Below are 13,079 nucleotides of genomic sequence, written 5' to 3' on the forward strand. Positions count from 1 at the left end.
ACACACACACACACACACACACACACACTGTATATACATACACACACACACACACACACATATATACAGAGACTTGGCTGTCAGCACTGCACTACTGGAGGGTCTACCACGTGGAGGGTCTACCACGTGTTCTAAATTGGTTAGACATTATACCCATTTGAATTGCCTTCACTCCTGAGTCTCTGAGTGTCAGGTTCAAGCTGCTGACCGATGAGGTTCCTTATGCTTGTGAACCAGTTAGATTCTATACACATATGATCTTCCCCATATTCGAATATCTGAATGTCAGACTCAAGCTGATGATATATGAGGTATGGTCCTCGCTGTATCAATCAAGTCCCATTGAAATATTGAAACGTTGTTCATACATCTTTGAATGACCTTTTATGTGCTGACAATATGTTCTGAAATGAAGAGATTTTACCTCTGATGAAGTCTTGGAACAAGACGAAACGCGTTTATTTATCTATCTATTATCTGATGTTACCTCCGAATCTACAATAAGGAGAAGGAGGAAATTGTAGTGATATATCTACGCTTTTTCCTCATCACTACAAACTGATTGTTTAAATTGTGCGACAAATGTAAATGTATCAACTCTGTATACTTATGAACATTTGTGTCGGGTTTATATGTTGTTTTAATACATTTTTATGTTAGTATTTGTTATCTGACGTAATTTATCAGGAGAGTACTGTAAGGGTCCGTTTTTATCCGCTCATCACTAGGTTGATATAACTCCCTTGGCGCCATCTCCTCTATTTCGTTTCATATTTTCACACATTTAGTTCCTCCTAACAGGGAACTTAGAGGATACAGGCAGCCATATAATTAATTAATTTTAGTGTTTTATTTGAAATAGCGCAGTGGGAGAGTAATTCTTGTCTTATATATATATACACATATATATACATATATATACATATATATATATATATATATATATATATATCTCACCTAATACACTTAAATATAAATAAATGGTGGTATACATACCACCAGGGACTGGGAGCAGGAGTTCTGTGACGAGGGAGGGAGGGACGGAGGGAGCTGCTGTGGCTGAGCTTCCACAGCCAGCAGCTCTTCACCGGACTTTCACTATGCAGAGAGCTATGTACTGTAGCTCTCTTCTGGTGCTGCAGGAGGTCCGCTGTAGCGGTCGCGATCGCGGCTTTTGCTGAGACGGAGACAGTCTCAACAATAACACATTTGGCTCATCAGGGGGGGTTTCCAGGTACTCGGAAACCCCCCCTGCGTGTGCCACTGCCCAGACTTCATCTTTGCAGCACTGGCACCCAAGAGCATGTGAGCTCTGGGCTCTGCAGGGACCATGCAGAAGCAGCAGGTAGGGAGGACTGGGGCCCCAAATTGGTGGTGGGAGATTAGAGGAGATTGTGCAGTATAGCATTTAGCTGTGTCTCAGTGCTCTCTACCTGGTGCAATGTGTCTCAGTGCTCTCTACCTGGTGCAATGTGTCTCAGTGCTCTCTACCTGGTGCAGTGTGTCTCAGTGCTCTCTACCTGGTGCAGTGTGACTCAGTGCTCTCTACGTGGTGCAATGTGTCTCAGTGCTCTCTACCTGGTGCAGTGTGTCTCAGTGCTCTCTACCTGGTGCAGTGTGTCTCAGTGCTCTCTACCTGGTGCAGTGTGTCTCAGTGCTCTCTACCTGGTGCAGTGTGTCTCAGTGCTCTCTACCTGGTGCAGTGTGTCTCAGTGTTATCTACCTGGTGCAGTGTGTCTCAATGCTCTCTACCTGGTGCAGTGTGTCTCAGTGCTCTCTACCTGGTGCAGTGTGTCTCAGTGCTCTCTACCTGGTGCAGTGTGTCTCAGTGCTCTCTACCTGGTGCAGTGTGTCTCAGTGCTCTCTACCTGGTGCAGTGTGTCTCAGTGCTCTCTACCTGGTGCAGTGTGACTCAGTGCTCTCTACGTGGTGCATGTGTCTCAGTGCTGTCTACCTGGTGCAAAGTGTCTCAGTGCTCTCTACCTGGTGCAATGTGTCTCAGTGCTCTCTACCTGGTGCAATGTGTCTCAGTGCTCTCTACCTGGTGCAGTGTGTCTCAGTGCTCTCTACCTGGTGCAGTGTGTCTCAGTGCTCTCTACCTGGTGCAGTGTGCCTCAGTGCTCTCTACCTGGTGCAGTGTGCCTCAGTGCTCTCTACCTGGTGCAGTGTGTCTCAGTGCTCTCTTCCTGGTGCAGTGTGTCTCAGTGCTCTCTACCTGGTGCAGTGTGTCTCAGTGCTCTCTACCTGGTGCAGTGTGCCTCAGTGCTCTCTACCTGGTGCAGTGTGCCTCAGTGCTCTCTACCTGGTGCAGTGTGTCTCAGTGCTCTCTTCCTGGTGCAGTGTGTCTCAGTGCTCTCTACCTGGTGCAGTGTGTCTCAGTGCTCTCTACCTGGTGCAGTGTGTCTCAGTGCTCTCTACCTGGTGCAGTGTGTCTCAGTGCTCTCTACCTGGTGCAGTGTGTCTCAGTGCTCTCTACCTGGTGCAATGTGTCTCAGTGCTCTCTACCTGGTGCAATGTGTCTCAGTGCTCTCTACCTGGTGCAGTGTGACTCAGTGCTCTCTACCTGGTGCAATGTGTCCCAGTGCTCTCTACCTGGTGCAGTGTGCCTCAGTGCTCTCTACCTGGTGCAGTGTGCCTCAGTGCTCTCTTCCTGGTGCAGTGTGTCTCAGTGCTCTCTACCTGGTGCAATGTGTCTCAGTGCTCTCTACCTGGTGCAGTGTGTCTCAGTGCTCTCTACCTGGTGCAGTGTGTCTCAGTGCTCTCTACCTGGTGCAGTGTGTCTCAGTGCTCTCTACCTGGTGCAATGTGTCTCAGTGCTCTCTACCTGGTGCAGTGTGTCTCAGTGCTCTCTACCTGGTGCAGTGTGACTCAGTGCTCTCTACGTGGTGCAATGTGTCTCAGTGCTCTCTACCTGGTGCAGTGTGTCTCAGTGCTCTCTACCTGGTGCAGTGTGTCTCAGTGCTCTCTACCTGGTGCAGTGTGTCTCAGTGCTCTCTACCTGGTGCAGTGTGTCTCAGTGCTCTCTACCTGGTGCAGTGTGTCTCAGTGTTATCTACCTGGTGCAGTGTGTCTCAATGCTCTCTACCTGGTGCAGTGTGTCTCAGTGCTCTCTACCTGGTGCAGTGTGTCTCAGTGCTCTCTACCTGGTGCAGTGTGTCTCAGTGCTCTCTACCTGGTGCAGTGTGTCTCAGTGCTCTCTACCTGGTGCAGTGTGTCTCAGTGCTCTCTACCTGGTGCAGTGTGACTCAGTGCTCTCTACGTGGTGCATGTGTCTCAGTGCTGTCTACCTGGTGCAAAGTGTCTCAGTGCTCTCTACCTGGTGCAATGTGTCTCAGTGCTCTCTACCTGGTGCAATGTGTCTCAGTGCTCTCTACCTGGTGCAGTGTGTCTCAGTGCTCTCTACCTGGTGCAGTGTGTCTCAGTGCTCTCTACCTGGTGCAGTGTGCCTCAGTGCTCTCTACCTGGTGCAGTGTGCCTCAGTGCTCTCTACCTGGTGCAGTGTGTCTCAGTGCTCTCTTCCTGGTGCAGTGTGTCTCAGTGCTCTCTACCTGGTGCAGTGTGTCTCAGTGCTCTCTACCTGGTGCAGTGTGCCTCAGTGCTCTCTACCTGGTGCAGTGTGCCTCAGTGCTCTCTACCTGGTGCAGTGTGTCTCAGTGCTCTCTTCCTGGTGCAGTGTGTCTCAGTGCTCTCTACCTGGTGCAGTGTGTCTCAGTGCTCTCTACCTGGTGCAGTGTGTCTCAGTGCTCTCTACCTGGTGCAGTGTGTCTCAGTGCTCTCTACCTGGTGCAGTGTGTCTCAGTGCTCTCTACCTGGTGCAATGTGTCTCAGTGCTCTCTACCTGGTGCAATGTGTCTCAGTGCTCTCTACCTGGTGCAGTGTGACTCAGTGCTCTCTACCTGGTGCAATGTGTCCCAGTGCTCTCTACCTGGTGCAGTGTGCCTCAGTGCTCTCTACCTGGTGCAGTGTGCCTCAGTGCTCTCTTCCTGGTGCAGTGTGTCTCAGTGCTCTCTACCTGGTGCAATGTGTCTCAGTGCTCTCTACCTGGTGCAGTGTGTCTCAGTGCTCTCTACCTGGTGCAGTGTGTCTCAGTGCTCTCTACCTGGTGCAGTGTGTCTCAGTGCTCTCTACCTGGTGCAATGTGTCTCAGTGCTCTCTACCTGGTGCAGTGTGTCTCAGTGCTCTCTACCTGGTGCAGTGTGCCTTAGTGCTCTCTTCCTGGTGCAGTGTGTCTCAGTGCTCTCTACCTGGTGCAGTGTGTCTCAGTGCTCTCTACCTGGTGCAGTGTGTCTCAGTGCTCTCTACCTGGTGCAGTGTGACTCAGTGCTCTCTACGTGGTGCATGTGTCTCAGTGCTGTCTACCTGGTGCAAAGTGTCTCAGTGCTCTCTACCTGGTGCAATGTGTCTCAGTGCTCTCTACCTGGTGCAATGTGTCTCAGTGCTCTCTACCTGGTGCAGTGTGTCTCAGTGCTCTCTACCTGGTGCAGTGTGTCTCAGTGCTCTCTACCTGGTGCAGTGTGTCTCAGTGCTCTCTACCTGGTGCAGTGTGTCTCAGTGCTCTCTACCTGGTGCAGTGTGTCTCAGTGCTCTCTTCCTGGTGCAGTGTGTCTCAGTGCTCTCTACCTGGTGCAGTGTGTCTCAGTGCTCCCTACCTGGTGCAGTGTGTCTCAGTGCTCTCTACCTGGTGCAGTGTGTCTCAGTGCTCTCTACCTGGTGCAGTGTGTCTCAGTGCTCTCTACCTGGTGCAATGTGTCTCAGTGCTCTCTACCTGGTGCAATGTGTCTCAGTGCTCTCTACCTGGTGCAGTGTGACTCAGTGCTCTCTACCTGGTGCAATGTGTCCCAGTGCTCTCTACCTGGTGCAGTGTGCCTCAGTGCTCTCTACCTGGTGCAGTGTGCCTTAGTGCTCTCTTCCTGGTGCAGTGTGTCTCAGTGCTCTCTACCTGGTGCAATGTGTCTCAGTGCTCTCTACCTGGTGCAGTGTGTCTCAGTGCTCTCTACCTGGTGCAGTGTGTCTCAGTGCTCTCTACCTGGTGCAGTGTGACTCAGTGCTCTCTACCTGGTGCAGTGTGTCTCAGTGCTCTCTACCTGGTGCAGTGTGTCTCAGTGCTCTCTACCTGGTGCAATGTGTCTCAGTGCTCTCTACCTGGTGCAATGTGTCTCAGTGCTCTCTACCTGGTGCAGTGTGACTCAGTGCTCTCTACCTGGTGCAGTGTGTCTCAGTGCTCTCTACCTGGTGCAGTGTGACTCAGTGCTCTCTACGTGGTGCATGTGTCTCAGTGCTGTCTACCTGGTGCAAAGTGTCTCAGTGCTCTCTACCTGGTGCAATGTGTCTCAGTGCTCTCTACCTGGTGCAATGTGTCTCAGTGCTCTCTACCTGGTGCAGTGTGTCTCAGTGCTCTCTACCTGGTGCAGTGTGTCTCAGTGCTCTCTACCTGGTGCAGTGTGTCTCAGTGCTCTCTACCTGGTGCAGTGTGTCTCAGTGCTCTCTACCTGGTGCAGTGTGTCTCAGTGCTCTCTTCCTGGTGCAGTGTGTCTCAGTGCTCTCTACCTGGTGCAGTGTGTCTCAGTGCTCTCTACCTGGTGCAGTGTGTCTCAGTGCTCTCTACCTGGTGCAGTGTGTCTCAGTGCTCTCTACCTGGTGCAGTGTGTCTCAGTGCTCTCTACCTGGTGCAATGTGTCTCAGTGCTCTCTACCTGGTGCAATGTGTCTCAGTGCTCTCTACCTGGTGCAGTGTGACTCAGTGCTCTCTACCTGGTGCAATGTGTCCCAGTGCTCTCTACCTGGTGCAGTGTGCCTCAGTGCTCTCTACCTGGTGCAGTGTGCCTTAGTGCTCTCTTCCTGGTGCAGTGTGTCTCAGTGCTCTCTACCTGGTGCAATGTGTCTCAGTGCTCTCTACCTGGTGCAGTGTGTCTCAGTGCTCTCTACCTGGTGCAGTGTGTCTCAGTGCTCTCTACCTGGTGCAGTGTGACTCAGTGCTCTCTACCTGGTGCAGTGTGTCTCAGTGCTCTCTACCTGGTGCAGTGTGTCTCAGTGCTCTCTACCTGGTGCAATGTGTCTCAGTGCTCTCTACCTGGTGCAATGTGTCTCAGTGCTCTCTACCTGGTGCAGTGTGACTCAGTGCTCTCTACCTGGTGCAATGTGTCCCAGTGCTCTCTACCTGGTGCAGTGTGCCTCAGTGCTCTCTACCTGGTGCAGTGTGCCTTAGTGCTCTCTTCCTGGTGCAGTGTGTCTCAGTGCTCTCTACCTGGTGCAATGTGTCTCAGTGCTCTCTACCTGGTGCAGTGTGTCTCAGTGCTCTCTACCTGGTGCAGTGTGTCTCAGTGCTCTCTACCTGGTGCAGTGTGACTCAGTGCTCTCTACCTGGTGCAGTGTGTCTCAGTGCTCTCTACCTGGTGCAGTGTGTCTCAGTGCTCTCTACCTGGTGCAGTGTGTCTCAGTGCTCTCTACCTGGTGGTGTGTCTCAGTGCTCTCTACCTGGTGCAATGTGTCTCAGTGCTCTCTACCTGGTGCAATGTGTCTCAGTGCTCTCTACCTGGTGTAGTGTGCCTCAGTGCTCTCAACCTGGTGCAGTATGCCTTAGTGCTCTCTACCTGGTGCAGTGTGTCGCAGTGCTCTCTACCTGGTGCAGTGTGTCTCAGTGCTCTCTACCTGGTGCAGTGTGTCTCCGTGTTCTCTACCTGGTGCAGTGTGTCTCAGTGCTCTCTACCTGGTGCAGTGTGTCTCAGTGCTCTCTACCTGGTGCAGTGTGTCTCAGTGCTCTCTACCTGGTGCAGTGTGTCTCAGTGCTCTCTACCTGGTGCAGTGTGTCTCAGTGCTCTCTACCTGGTGCAATGTGTCTCAGTGCTCTCTACCTGGTGCAGTGTGTCTCAGTGCTCTCTACCTGGTGCAGTGTGACTCAGTGCTCTCTACCTGGTGCAATGTGTCTCAGTGCTCTCTACGTGGTGCAATGTGTCTCAGTGCTCTCTACCTGGTGCAATGTGTCTCAGTGCTCTCTACCTGGTCCAATGTATCTCAGTGCTCTCTACCTGGTGCAATGTGTCTCAGAGCTCTCTACCTGGTGCAGTGTGTCTCAGTGCTCTCTACCTGGTGCAGTGTGCCTCAGTGCTCTCTACCTGGTGCAGTGTGTCTCAGTGCTCTCTACCTGGTGCAGTGTGTCTCAGTGCTCTCTACCTGGTGCAGTGTGCCTCAGTGCTCTCTATCTGGTGCAGTGTGCCTCAGTGCTCTCTACCTGGTGCAATGTGCCTCAGTGCTCTCTACCTGGTGCAATGTGCCTCAGTGCTCTCTACCTGGTGCAATGTGTCTCAGTGCTCTCTACCTGGTGCAGTGTGCCTCAGTGCTCTCTACCTGGTGCACTGTGTCTCAGTGCTCTCTACCTGGTGCAATGTTCCTCAGTGCTCTCTACCTGGTGCAGTGTGCCTCAGTGCTCTCTATCTGGTGCAGTGTGCCTCAGTGCTCTCTACCTGGTGCAGTGTGTCTCAGTGCTCTCTACCTGGTGCAATGTGTATAACGTGCTCTGCCTGGCGCAAAGTGTAGAATGTGCTCTATCTGGCGCTATATGTATAACGTGCTCTACCTGTCGCAGTGTGTATAGGAGGATCTACCTGGTGCAGTGTGTATTAGCTGCACTACTGTGTGGTGTAATCAGTGGCGGATCTTGCCACGGGCAAGCAGTACTTTTGCCCAGGGTGACGCCTTCCGGAGGGCGACGGCGCCATCCAGAGGGCGCCGCACTATAGCAAGATCCGCCACTGTGCCTCCCGCTGTGCCCGCCGCTGGTCCCCCGCTTTGAAGGGAACCAGACGCTACGCGTCTAGTTTCCCTTCATGGAGAGGACCTGTGCTGTGCGGTGCGCGATGACGTCATCGCGCACCGCACAGCAAAGGTCCTCTCCATGAATGGAAACTAGACGCTATGCGTCTAGTTTCTCTTCATGGAGAGGACCTTTGCTGTGCGGTGCGCGATGACGTCATCGCGCACCGCACAGCATAGTGGCAGAGACACTAGGGGTCATAATTGACCTCTAGTGTCTATGCTGTGCTATGGGAGAGACGAAATGACGTCTCTCCCATAGATCCGAGGACTGGAGAAGAGCGGCGCCGGCGGAGGAGGAGGTCTGGAATCAGGAGCGGGGATTGTAAGTATACTTTTATTTTATTTTTATTTTTCTTCCAGCTGTGCTACAGGGGCACAATGGGGGCGTAAATGACCACGCCCCCATATGAAGCCACGCCCCTATTTTTTCCCCGGGGCGCCAGAAGGGCAAGAACCGGCCCTGGGTGTAATGTGAAATGCCACTATTATGTGGCCATGCCCCTTCCCCACAAACAACGCCCCTACATTTTTGTAGCGCGCCTTCTGCGCGCACTGTCCATGCTTTAACATGTAGAAATGGGATGACCAAGCATTACAGTATGCACCAAATTTTGCCCTTCTAACTTAAAAATGTGTCCTCCTGAATGAAAAATGTGCCCTACCCGTGATCAGCACCCTGCCCTAAAAAAACCCTAGAGTGAACACTATGGGTACTTTGCGATCTGTCCTGTAATCACAGTATATACACAATTGCTACAGTACCCCCCCCGTGCACTCTAATGTATTTGCTTTCCCTAAAAAGTGAGCTGAGGTTTGTGTTCTTGTGCGACTGGGGATGTACATGAGAAGCCAGTGCCTCCCCAGCCATTGACTTCACCGCACGTCACTGCTGCACTGTGATTCCTGGAACATGTGCAAGCGGTTAAAGTTTCTGCTACACCTTCAGAATACTGGATTACGCCCTCTTCTAACTTTTTATTAATACATTTCCTTTCTTTGTAACTTCTTTCTGTGTTTTTCAGTCTTGTATTTATATAACCACTACAGGGTGATTCAAAAGTCGCAGTACACCCTTTTGTTTCAAAAACTGTGCAGAAAATGGGAAAACTGAATACTCCAGTAAGGTATGGGTGAGGTGGGATATCTTTTAGGGTATGTACCGAACATGGACGCCATCTTGAAATTGGCCATCTTGAATCTAAGGCAGTTTTTTCAAAATGGAAAGGGGGTCGTATAACATGTCAAACAACATCAGAATTTGCTGAAAAGTTTATTGCTGCAAACAGATTTTAAATAGCAGTTATGGTTCAAAAGTTACAACACTTTTTTTTCTTACAATTGCAGGCTGAACTGTTCTCCATAAAGGACAGTCATTTAATGTGTTCAAAATGTTGTCCCTCTTGGTCATCACAAATTTGAAGGTGCTGGATCCAATCGTCATGCACTCACAGAAGGATTTCCTAAGAAATGCTGGCACACGCTTCTTCAATGCATTGCCGGAGATTATGTCAGTTTCTTATTTTCTCCGCATACACAAGTTGCTTTAAATGGTCCCACAGATAAAAGTCTGTATAGATAGAAAAGATACAATAAGGCATACACAAGATTACAAACTAAAGCTGTTTGAAGTTATCCACCCCTTCCAAGATTATTGGGCGTAATATAAAAATATTGTGGTATGATCTATTTCTTTTGCGCACAGAATTCTCATCCTCTCACATTATTTATTCATTTGGCTGTTAAATTACTGTTCTTAAATGGGAGGATATGGTGACATATGAAATGATAACTCCATCCAAGATGGAATATTTCATTTTAGGTGCAATAAACTTACATAAACCCTAGTCACAAAAGTCTACTCAGCCGATGTTCATCCTTGTCTGTATAGCTCCCAACATTCTGCACACATTCACCCTCACTCACTTCTGCGAGCCTCTGAGACAGCAAATTGTTGATGATCGACAAGCTGCCTTAAAGTAACCAAGTGGTGGTAGCATGCAGGAGGGACCAGTGCAGGGGCAGACATACCCAGTACTGATTAACCCAGTGGGTAACCCGAATCATGGTTTCCAGCCAGGTTATTAGCCAGAGGCCATATTGAAGACCCCCTAGGACCATATCATCTGTTGATTATTTCCAGACTGGACTACTGTAATCTCCTCCTAATTGGCCTCCCTGACAATTACCTCACTCCACTCCAATCTATCCTCAATGCTGCTGCCCGGCTCATCTACCTCACCAAACGCACTACGTCCACCTCCCCTCTCCTACAAGCCCTTCACTGGCTCCCCTTCCCTTTCAAACTTCTCACACTCACTTACAAAGCCCTCACCCACTCCTCTCCCATCTACATCTCTGACCTTATCTCCCATTACTCTCCCACCCGTCCTCTTCGCTCTGCTAATGCACCCCGACTCTCCTGTCTTCTGATTACTACCTCCCACTCCTATCTCCAAGATTTTTCATGTGCCGCACCACTTCTCTGGAATTCCCTACCTCTCTCCCTCAGACTCTCCACCTCTCTACAAAACTTCAAACAGGCTCTTAAGACCCATTTCTTTACCAAACCCAGCCAAATCTCATCCTAACCCTCTGTTCCACGCTCTCTATGTACCCCGTCTGTGTCACCCCTGTCTGTCCACCCCTCCCCTTAGAATGTAAGCTCACACGACCAGGGCCCTCTTCCCTCGTGTGCTTATCCTTTTTTCTTACTTTAATAATCCTCAACTGCCCAAATCCTGCAGTTTTTTGGCCACCTTGAAACTTATCTCTATGTCGTCTACTGGTGTAGTTATGCTTAGTTACCCTGTACTTGTCCTATATTGTCTTCAACTCTAAATGGGGGTACTCACGGAGAGATCCATGCTTAAAATCTAAGCAATCTGACTAGATTGCTTAGATTTTAAGCACAGATCACTCGTGTGTACCCCCCTCAGCGATAGCGATGCGCGGCCAATCTAGCAGGTCGCTCATTTCACCCGCTGGGTGAAATGAGCGGCCCCCGTCCTCCCCCCACATCGCTTAGCACACATCGCGCTGTGCTGAGCGGCGGGAGAGATGTGGGCTGAGCGGTTCGCTCAGCACACATCTCTCCCGTGTATACCCCCCTTTAGTCACTGTTTTCCTTTTTTGATTACATATGTACTCTGTAATTGGGCGCTGCGGAACCCTTGTAGCGCCATATAAATAAAGGATAATAATAAATAATAATGATATCAGTGATTGTGCAATTCCTGGCATGAAAAGCTATTGCCACATTTGACCATAAAATGCAACAATTACCATATTAGCAATCACATGGTCACACAAGGCCTGATTCTGTTTTAAGGGCATACTAAATAATGGAGCAATATGCAGCTTGGGAAAACCATGTTGCACTTTGTGGGGCCAGATTTATAATGTGCAGAACGATTTATAGGTGGAAAGGGCTGTGTCCTAGCTTATTCTCAAATTGCAGTGTGAAAACAAAGCTGCCAAAAAATGATTTGCAACATGCAAAATAGCCAGTATTCTTCCCTGCATTGCAAGAAAAATACATTTCCACCTCTTGCATTGCAGCATGGTTTGTTCCAGGAGCAAATTGCTCCTTTTTTTTATTTATTTTTTAAAACTTGCTCCTAACACTTAATCCATACTTGCCTACCTGACCCTCTCCATGAGGGAGAAAATGTTCTGTTCCTGGACTTTCCTGGTAATGTAGGATCCTCATCCCCTGTGGTGAAACACCTATCTTATCAATTAACTAGCTCACCACAGGTGATGGCAATCATACATTACCAGGAAAGTCCAGGAACAGAGCATTTTCTCACTCATGGAGAGGGTCAGGTAGGCAAGTATGACTTAATCAGGGCCAAGGTGGGCTGTCAGTCAGTGACCAGTTGAGTTTCTATGACGCAATATGAAAGTGTGCTGCTGGGATTAAACACTAGGTGGCACTACAAGACTATAAGGCACTGGGATGAGAGTCTCGTTAGTTGTTAACAAGAGTTTATATCAAAATAGACTTTAACAGCAAATGCAGACAGCATATATAGACTAAAGCATGAAGCTGAAAACTCAAGTACCAACTAAAATCAGAGTGTGCTTGTTCTACTAGCAGATAGTGTATTCTCTTTAGATCAAGGAGTTACATATTATACACAATATTGCAGAGGATACAGGCGACAGCTATCAGAGGCTCAGTGACCATCACACCAGCCATGTCTTACAGTAACATATTATACTGGGTGCTGAACCCTGCTCCCTACAGAGGCCCTGCAGGCTATGCACACTACTTTGCTATGTTCAGTCATTTACCATTATGAACCGCGGTTGCTCTATTGCATTATGTGTTTTTTAAATGTAAAGTTAATTAAGTATCTTGCATTAAGGGAAGCGAAGTAGAACCAGAAAAGCATCTAAATGCATTATGCAGAGAGTGAGCCTACAGCTGTATGTTCCTTGTACTTTCACATCTATGGCTATCAGGGAACATCTCGATTACAATGTTACATCTACATCAAAGGGAAACCGATGGCAGAAGATTTACATTGCTATTATTGTTTATTATTTTACAGAAAGTGAAGAAGATACCAAATGAATCCTTCTTCAGAAATTATCTATCTATCTATCTATCTATCTATCTATCTATCTATCTATCTATCTATCTATCTATCTATCTATCTAGCTAGCTGTCATATGTGAATACTTCTATAAATTATGTTTGACTATATTAATCTCTCTGTCAAATATCTATTAAAAGATATATGTTTACTTGTCTGTCTGTCTGTCTGTCTGTCTGTCTGTCTGTCTATCTATCTATCTATCTATCTATCTATCTATCTATCTATCTATCTATCTATCTATCTATCAATGTCAGTAACAGCATCAAAACTTGCCCCTCGCCCCCTTGTGGCCCATTCTCACCCCCAACTGGGGGATTTCTTCAAGCAGTTGCACTACTTGAAGGGCACAACATAGTCGTGACCTAATTGAATTGAGTCCTATCTGTCAATTATCTATCTCATATGAAATTAAGTTTAATGTCTATATGTCTGATATTCCTAGATATTATGGGATCCATGTTCTAAGACTTGGAGAGAGATAAAGTGGAGAGAGATGAAGTCTATTTATCTGTGTTTCTATATTATATAGTTATCATATCGGACTTTCTGATATCTATCAATTACATATCTGACTATAACTCAATAAGTGTAACATCTGTCATTTTTCTCACTTATGACTAAATATACTGTATACCTACAATAAGGTCTATCTATCTATCTATCT

Source organism: Pseudophryne corroboree, chromosome 5 (genome assembly GCF_028390025.1).
Source record: "Pseudophryne corroboree isolate aPseCor3 chromosome 5, aPseCor3.hap2, whole genome shotgun sequence".
In the NCBI taxonomy this organism is placed as follows: Eukaryota; Metazoa; Chordata; class Amphibia; order Anura; family Myobatrachidae; genus Pseudophryne; species Pseudophryne corroboree.